The sequence below is a fragment of the Saccopteryx bilineata genome, chromosome 2 (assembly GCF_036850765.1).
Source record: "Saccopteryx bilineata isolate mSacBil1 chromosome 2, mSacBil1_pri_phased_curated, whole genome shotgun sequence".
Taxonomy (NCBI): domain Eukaryota; kingdom Metazoa; phylum Chordata; class Mammalia; order Chiroptera; family Emballonuridae; genus Saccopteryx; species Saccopteryx bilineata.
The window spans coordinates 187,538,371-187,548,494 of record NC_089491.1 but is presented as its reverse complement, the minus strand read 5'-3'; the positions used below and the strand labels follow the sequence as shown (position 1 = coordinate 187,548,494).

Sequence of the window (10,124 nt, the reverse complement as noted above, 5' to 3'; positions counted from 1 at the left end):
TCCCCAGGTTGCTGGTTCAGGAAGAAAAGATTTAGGAAGAGGCTCAGGGAAAATGGACTCTCCCATTGTTGGAGCCTGCAAATACTGACAAGCCCTGTCTACCAATGGGACCAAGGCCTAATTTATGTCATCACCATAGTGACACATCACCTGCAAATCTCAGCCTAAAAGTGCCACAGGGGCAGAACCTAAGGTAAAGTGTCACCAACCACAAAGAAAGAGAAGAAAGGAAAAGAAAAAAGATAACCTCTCAAAACCAGGAAATATCTACAGTCTTACAACTTTTTCGATTTTTTTTCTTGTATTTTTTATCTGTTTTTTTTCTCTTCAACCCTGGTCATTTTATCCTCTTTACATTTTATTTTTTTATTTTCATTTTGAACTTTATTACCCATAGGTGTTACATTTTCCATTCTTTTTTCTATGAGTGTTACATTCCAAAAAGCTTATTTTTTTCTTTTTTTCTTCTCTCTCTTTCTCTCTCTTTCTTTTTGTTTCTTCTTTTCTCTTTCACTTTTTCTCTAATTCAAATCTCACCCATAAAACAAATTATTTTATTCTGGATTCAAATTTTTTCTTTGTGGAATTTTGTGTGCTTTTTACTTTGCTTTTTATCTCTTTAGCATTTCCCCAATTTTGGCTCTTCATTCTATGTAGTTTTTGTTCCCTTCAATACAATAGAATTTTCATTTTTCACTGTATCTTTTTCTTTTTTTCTTCTCTTCTCTTACACTATTTCTCTCATTCGACCATCATTTACAAACAAATTATTTTATTCTTGATCCAAATTTTTTTCTTGTTGCACTTTTTGGGTTCTTGCCTCATTTTTTGCCTCTTTGTCACTTCCCCCCAACTCAGGCCCTCCATTCTGTGTATTTTTGTTCCACTGAGCACAATTAAATTTTCAGTAGTTCACTGCATTTTCTCAAAATGTTTTTTTCTTTTTTTATCAACTTTTATTAGTGTTATTAACAATACCACTCTCAAATGCCACTAAGGAAAAAGAAATCGAATATCATGGATACAAAAGACAAAGATGTAGCTCAGGTAGATGAGGAGAAATCTACAAAAAAATGTTTCAATAGCTTGGAAACCATGGAGTTAAATGACAGAGAATTTACTATTGAATTTCTAAAAATATTCAGAGATATACAAGAAAGCACAGATAGGCAACTTAAGGAGCTCAAAAATCAATTCAACGAACAGAAAGAATACATCACCAAGGAAATTGAAACTATGAAAACGAATCAAACAGAGATGAAAAACTCAATACATGAACTGAAAAACGAGGTAACAAGCTTAGCCAATAGAATAGGCCAGATAGAGGAGAGAATTAGTGACATAGAAGACAGGCAACTAGAGGCACTACAGAGATAAGAGGAGAGAGACTCAAAAATTAAAAAAAAAAAAAAATGAGAAAGCCCTACAGGAATTGTCTGACTCCATCAGAAAGAGCAACATAAGAATAATGGGTATATCAGCAGGGGAAGAGAGAGAAAAATGAAATGGAAAACATATTCAAACAAATAATAGATGAGAACTTCCCAAGCCTGTGGAAAGAACTAAAGCCTCAAATTCAAGAAGCAAACAGAACACCAAGTTGTCTTAACCCTAACACATCATAATGAAATTGGCACAAACCAATGACAAAGAAAAAATTCTCAAGGCTGCCAGGGAAAAGAAGAATACAACATATAAAGGAAGGCCCATTAGATTATCAAAAGATTTCTCAGCAGAAACTCTACAATCTAGAAAAGAGTGGACCCCAATATTTAAAGTTCTCAAAGAGAGGAACTTCCAGCCAAGAATACTATCCCATCAAAGTTATCCTTCAAATATGAAGGAGAAATAAAAACATTCACAGATACAGAAAAGATGAGAGAATTTATCACCAGAAAACCTCCACTTCAGAAAATACTAAAGGGGGTTTCAACCAGATACAAAGAACAAAACAAAACTACAAGTTAAAGCTCCACCAAGAACACAATAAAATAAAATTTAAACTGTGACAACAAAAACAAAAAAGGGGAGAGGACAAAGATTAACAGTAGCAAAGGAATTTGGAGTGCAGAAGCACTCATGAGATAATGTACTACAATTAATATGATATGTATGTATTCTATTACTTAATGGTAACCACCCCTGAAAAAATCACCACAGAAGCATATGGCTTGAAAAAAGAAGTAACAGAGGAAAAAAAGTATGGATTACAACCAAATAAATACAAATGATAGAAAAAAAGAGAATAACCAAACAGATACAAAACTATCAGAAAGCAATATATAAAATGGCAATAGGAAACCCTCAAGTCTCAATAATTACACTAAGCGTAAATAGATTGAACTCACCAATAAAAAGACACAGAGTAGCAGAATGGATTTAAAAAAATCCAACTGTATGCTGCCTACAAGAAACACACCCACAAGGAGGATAAAAACAAATTCAAAGTGAAAGGTTGGAAAACAATACTCCAAGCAAATAACACCCCCCAAGAAAGCAGGTGTAGCAATACTCATATCTAAGAATGCTGACTACAAGATGGCTAAGGTAATCAGAGACAAAAACGGTCATATCATAATGATAAAGGGAACATTGAATCAAGAAGACATAACACTTCTTAATATATATGCACCAAACCAAGGAGCACCAAAATATATAAGACAGCTACTGACTGACCTAAAAACAAAAACCAACAAAAATACAATCATACTTGGAGACCTCAATACACCACTGACGGCTTTAGATTGTTCATCCAAACAGAAAATCAATATAGAAATGTTGACCTTAAATGAAATACTAGAACAATTGGATATGATAGACATTTACAGGACATTTCATCCCGAAGTGCCAGAGTATACATTTTTCTCTAGTGTACATGCAACATTCTCAAGAACTGACCATATGTTGGGCCACAAAAATAACATCAACAAATTCAGAAAGATTGAAATTATACCAAGCATATTTTCTGACCATAAATCCTTGAAACTAGAATTCAACTGCAAAAAAGAAGTAAACAAACCCACAAAAATGTGGAAACTAAACAACATACTTCTAAAAAATGAGTGGGTCAAAGTAGAAATAAAAGCAGAGATCAAAAGATACATATAGACAAATGAAAATGACAAAACAACATATCAGAATCTCTGGGATGCAGCAAAAGCAGTAATAAGAGGGAAGTTCATACCACTACAGGCTTATATGAACAAACAAAAGAGAACCCAAGTAAACCACTTAACTTTACATCTTAAGGAACTAGAAAAAGACAACCCAAAACCAGCAGGAAAAAGAAAATAATAAAAATCAGGGCAGAAATAAATGAAATAGAGAACAGAAAAACTATAGAAAAAATTAATAAAACAAGAAGCTGGTTCTTTGAAAAGATCAACAAAATTGACAAACCCTTGCAAGACTCACTAAGGAAAAAAGAGAAAGGAATCATATAAACAAAATCCAAAATGAAAGAGGAGATATCACCACAGATAGCATAGTTACATAAAGAATTATTGCAGAATACTATGAGAAACTGTATGCCACCATAATTTAATAATCTAGAAGAAATGGATAAATTCCTAGAACAATACAATCTTCCTAGACTGAGTCATGAAGAAGCAGAAAGCCTAAACAGACCCATAAGCAGGGAGGAAATAGAAACAACTACCAAAAATAAAAGTCCAGGGTAAAATGGCTATACTATTGAATTCTATCAAACATTCAATAAAGTCTTGGTTCCTATTCTACTCAAAGTCTTCCAAAAAATTGAAAAAGAAGCAATGCTGTCAAACACATTTTATGAGGCCAACATAACCCTCATACCAAAATCTAATAAGGACAACACAAAAAAGAAAACTACAGACCAATATCTCTAATGAATACAGATGCTAAAATACTAAACAAAATACTAGCAAATCGAATACAACATATTAAGAAAATAATTCATCATGATCAAGTGAGATTCATCCAGAATCACCAGGATGGTTCAACATATGTAAAACGGTTAACGTAATACAACATATCAACAAAACAAAGGACAAAAACCATATGATCTTATCAACAGATGCAGAAAAGGCATTCAATAAAATACATCATTTTATGTTTAAAACACTCAACAAAATGGGTAGAGAAGGAAAATATCTCAACATAATAAAGGCCATTTATGATAAACCATCAGCTAACATCATATTAAATGGCGTAAAACTGAGGACTTTTCCCCTAAAATCATAAACAAGACAAGGTTGTCTACTCTCTCCACTCTTATTCAACATAGTGCTGGAAGTTCTAGCCAGAGCAATCAGACAAGAGAAAGAAAAAAAGGCATTCATATTAGGAAATAAGAAATAAAGCTTTCACTTCTTGCAGATGATATGATCCTATACATCGAAAACCCCAAAGACTCCACAAAAAGACTACTATAAACAATAAACCAATACAGTAAGGTCACAGGATACAAAATTAATATACAAAAAGTCCATTGCCTTCCTATATGCCAACAATAAAACATCAGAAAATGAACTCAAAAAAATAATCCCTTTCATGGTTGCAACAACAACGACAACAACAAAATACCTAGGAATAAACATAAAGAATGTAAAGGACCTATATAATGAAAACTACAAAGTGTTGTTACGGGAAATCGAAAAAGATATAATGAAATGGAAAAATACAGAGTGTCCGTAAAGTCATGGTGCACTTTTGACCAGTCACAGGAAAGCAACAAAAGATGATAGAAATGTGAAATCTGCACCAAATAAAAGAAAAACTCTCCTAGTTTCATACCTATTCAGTGCAGTTCGATGTGGGCTTACGCACAGAATTTTTAGGGCTCCTTAGGTAGCTATCCCGTATAGCCTCTACAGACTCATCACTGCCTGATGGCCTACCAGAACGGGGTTTCTCCACCAAACTGCCGGTTTCCTTCAACTGCTATCCCACCGAGTAATGTTATTCCTATATGGTGGCGCTTTGTTATAAACGCGTCAATATTCATGTTGCACTTTGGTCACGGATTCGAATATACTGAACTCTCCTCTGTACTGTCCATATCTCGACTGGCATGGCGGTGGGCTGCTCTGCTGTACACACGGTGTTACGTCATCATCTGCGCATGCGCACATGCTGCCACATCATCCTACAGAAATGGAGAGGGTTTTCCTTTTATTTGGTGCAGATTTCACATTTCTATCATCTTTTGTTGCTTTCCTGTGACCAGTCAAAAGTGCACTATGACTTTATGGACACACTGTATTCCTTGTTCTTGGATAGAAAGAATAAATATAGTCAAAATGACTACATTACCCAAAGTGATATACAAATTTAATGCAATTCCCATCAAAATTCCAATGTCATTTTTTAAAGAAATGGAATAAAAAATCATCAGGTTTATATGGAACTATAAAAAACCCCAAATAGCCAAAGTAACCTTAAAGAAAAAGAATGAAGCTGGGGGCATTACAATACCTGACTTCAAATTATATTATAGAGCTATAATAATCAAAATAGCATGGTATTGGCAGAAAAATAGACACTCAGGCCAATGGAACAGAATAGAAAGCCCAGATATAAGACCATATGTATATGGTCAAATAATTTTTGATAAAGGAGCCAACAACACACAATGGATAAAAGAAAGACTCTTCAACAAATATTGCTTGGAAAACTGGAAAGCCACATGCAAAAGAATGAAACTCGACTACAGTTTGTCCCCTTGTACTAAAATTAATTCAAAATGGATCAAAGACCTAAATATAAGACCTGAAACAATAAATTACATAGAAGAAAACATAGGTACTAAACACATGGACATTGGTTATAAAGAGCATTTTATGAATTTGACTCCAAAGGCAAGAGAAGTGAAGGCAAAGATAAATGAATGGGACCACACCAGCCTAAGAAGTTTTTGCACAGCAAGAGAAGCTGACAACAAAATAAACAGACAGCCAACTAAATGGGTGTTGATATTTTCAAACAACAGCACAGATAAGGGCCTAATATCCAAAATATACAAAGAACTCATAAAACTCAACAACAAACAAGCAAACAATCCAATAAAAATATGGGAAGAGGACATGAACAGACACTTCTCCCAGAAAGAAATACAAATGGCCAACAGATATATGAAAAGATGATTATCTTCATTAGCTATTAGAGAAATGCAAATCAAAACTACAATGAGATACCACCTCACACCTGTTAGATTAGCTATTATCAACAAGACAGGTAATAGCAAGTGTTGGAGAGGCTGTGGAGAAAAAGGAACCCTCATCCACTGTTGGTGGGAATGTAAAGTAATACAACGACTATGGAAGAAAGTATGGTGGTTCCTCAAAAAATTAAAAACAGAACTACCATATGACCCAGCAATCCCTCTACTGGGTATATACCCCCAAAACTCAAACATACTGGTATGTAAAGATACATGCAGCCCCATGTTCATTGCAGCATTGTTGACAGTGCCCAAGACATGGAAACAATCAAAAGCCCTTCAATAGATAACTGGATAAAGAAGATGTGGCACATATATATTATGGAATACTACTCATCCATAAGAAATGATGACATCGGATCATTTACAACAACATGGATAGACCTTGATAACATTATACTGAGCGAAATAAGTAAATCAGAAAAAACTAAGAACTATATGATTCCATTCATAGGTGGGACATAAAAATGATACTCACAGACATGGACAACAGTGTGGTGGTTACAGGGGAGGGAGGGAGGAATATGAGGGAGGGGGAAGGGAGGGGCACAAAGAAAACTAGATAGAAGGTGACGGAGGACAATCTGACTTTGGATGATGGGTATGCAACATAATTGAATGACAAGATAACCTGGAGATGTTTTTTTTAATATATGTACCCTGATTTATTGATGTCACCCCATTAAAATTAATAAAATTTATTTATAAAAAAATGTCAAAATAACCTGGAGACATTTCTCTAAACCCTGATTGATCAATGTCACCCCATTAAAATTAATTTAAAAAAAAATTTAAAAAAATAAAGGAGGGATATTTTTCCTCTTTTCTTTTCTTTCTTTTTTTTTTTTTTAATCAGGACATGTGTGTTTCCTTTCTCATTTCCATGGATGGATACCACAGCTATGTGGAATGTTAAAGAGAGAGGGGCATCTGTGAGACTAGCAGGCTGGGTGTTCTGAATTCTCCCCCATTGCAGAGTTCACATAACTTTCCTGCATTACAGGGTCTTGTTAAACATGTCTGGGAACTTGGTTGGATGAGTACAGTTGGGAGATCTGGTGACAGGTACTCACAAGCATTATTAAGGCTGGCTGTAATACAGGGGAGTCACGGGTATTTAAACATACTTTCTTGATTCTGGTCTCGGTGTGACTAAAGAGCAGTAACCACGCTGAGAACTGAAGGAAGGCATCCTATGGTATTGGAAGCTTTCCTCGACTCTTCAAAACAAGACATGCTCACCACAGTGCTCACCAACTTCACTCCTCACCTCCTCTAGGCCCCCTATCCCGGCCCATCTAGCATTAAATCATGAACAAAAGACAAACAAAGATAGACATCAAAAAGAAAAAAAATTATAAAGAAGCAGAATTAAAGAAATGTAGAGAAGGGAAAGAAAAAGAAAGTCAAAAACACAGTGGGAAAGAATGTTTAGAATTCAAAATTTAAAAACCCCTAGCAAGGAAGAGCCCAAAGACTGAGAATCCCTCATGTGACAGGCAATCCCTGCAGAACATTGCTCTTAGAGCTATTATCTGGGAGATAAGGCCAGACCATTCATAAGATACCTGACTTGCTTCCTTCCTTAGCTAGCTATTACAAGGAAAACAGACTCCACGACTGAAGCACAAGTCAAAACTCAGTAACACTGCATGTTATTTGAGCACCAGATCTTCTGATGGTGTCATAACCCAGTTATCTGCCACAAACGATTTCAATGACAGGCTTCGAGCTTCCTCAGAGGAAGACACTGGACATCTGTGATCATGAACTTTTGAGTGGCAACAGCCCAACCTGGTCGATTTCAGAGTTACTATGAATTGCCATCCAACACAAATGCAAAATGACAGATGTCTCACTCCAAACCCCAGCATCACAATATGATCTCTGTAACTTTCTCTACTGTACAGTTTTACAATGGACCTATACTTCAATGACTGTTTTGGTATCAGACTTTTTTTTTTTTTATTCAGTGAGAGGAGGAGAGGTAGAAAGACAGACTCCTGAATACATCATGTCCTGGATCCACCCTGCAATTCCATTAGGGGGCAATGCTCTGCCCATCTAGGGCTGTGCTTACAACTCAACTCTTCCTAGCGCCTGAGGCAGAGGCTATGAGCCATCCTCAGTCCCTGGGATTAGAGTAAGTCCCAACTTACTCTAATCAAGCCAAGGCTGCAGGATAGAAAAAGAGAGGAAGAATGAGAGAGAGAGAGAGAGAGAGAGAGAGAAGTGAGATGAGGAGGGGTAGAGAAGCAGATGGATGCTTCTCCTGTGTGCCCTGACAGGGAATCAAACCCAAGACATCCACCCACACACACCAGGCCAATGCTCTACCATTGAGCCAACATGTTAGGGCCAATATCAGATGAAACTTTCCCAAAAGTTACAGATAATTTACATCTATTTATAAGATGTGAATAATAAGAGTTCTGCTTAGTGACAAAATTCCATCATCACATTGTTCAGTTTTTTAAAAAAAACAAAACAAAAATAAAAACACAGTAATCTTGTCAATATTAAAAATCAAAACTTCAGAATGTTGTGGTGTTTACAAGACCAATATGAGTTTGAGATACAAATACCAGCTGTTTATCCCATGGGCCATTTTTCCTAAACTGAGGTTGTGAAAAATAAAAAAGTAAACATACAATTTCTTTGTTTTTTTTCTAATCACACAAATTTGGAAGGTACAAAGTCACACTGAACAGACCAGGAAGCACGACAGACATCTGCTCTCTTCTTCCCTGTCCTCTCCCCCATCTACCTCCTGTTTTGTTGTTCACAGAGTGAGATTATCCCTAAGCAACAGCATGATCAGGGTGTTGTCTTTGTACCCTCTTCATTCAGTGACTCCAACTCAGCAATTGCTTCATCAAACGCCATTTTTGGCCATGCTGCAATCCTTTCCAGGAGAGTTCAGAATCTCACAGTAGAAAAGTGAGAAATTCAGCACCAGCCCAAGCCGAATTGTGAGTGTAGGCTGCGTTTCTTTCTTACTAATTGCAAATGCTTTTTGGTAAACCTAACGAGAGGCCCAATACCTGGTTTGCTTATTATTTCTAGATGTCCCCCACCTCACGGCCCCAGAAAGATGTCTAAAGTAATCTCCTTTCATTTTCAAGCAGAATACCTTACTTTCCGGTTGTGGAACTTTGGTATAAGACATCTGCCCCACAGCTCTGGAACGTCATTGCTGCTGTCATGCAGTGCTGCCTCTGTCCCCTTCCGGCAGCCTTGGGCCATCTGATGCCTCTGCTGACTCCTCTGTTTCTGTTCTATGCTGGAGATGACACACCAGGAAGAACAGCGCACCAGTTTCCTTTTTTTATGACATTTTGTTTTGTAAGACATTGCAGGCCCTGGCCAGTGGCTCAGTGGATAAACTGTCAGCTCACTGTATGGATGTCCTGGGTTTGATTCCTGATCAGGGCACACAGGAGAGGTGACCATCTATTTCTCTACTCCTCCCTCTCTTCCTTCTCTCCCTCTTCCTCTCCAGCAGCTGTTGGCTCGATTGGTTCGAGCATGGCTCTGAGTGCATTAGCCTCAGGGGCTGAAGATGGCTCGGTATTTGAGCATCAACCCTAGACAGGCGTTACTAGGTGAAAGTCGATCAGTTGGGGCGCATATGGAAGTCTGCCTCGCCATCTCCCCTCCTCTCACCTAAAAAAAAATAAAAAGAAAAGAAAAAGAAAAAAAAGATTCAAATGGTGCCAAAGCCTAATCTATAAAGTAAAGTTTATTCAGATAATCTAGCTTATATTGTTTTCCTCATCACCTGTTCTCTCTCTCCCTTCCTCATAAGTAATAACTTTTATTAGTTTTGGTCTATCCTTCTATTAAAAATCTTAAATTGTAGGTATAGATACAGTTCTTCCCTTAAGGTATCATGCTACCCACACTATTCGTTACTTTATTTTTT

General features: G+C 36.6%; 1 pseudogene; it reads right to left on the bottom strand.

Annotated features, from left to right (window-relative positions):
• Positions 1–8,897: 8,897 nt before the first annotated feature.
• On the bottom strand, positions 8,898–9,553 carry LOC136322397 (14-3-3 protein beta/alpha-like; annotated as a pseudogene).
• Positions 9,554–10,124: the final 571 nt, after the last annotated feature.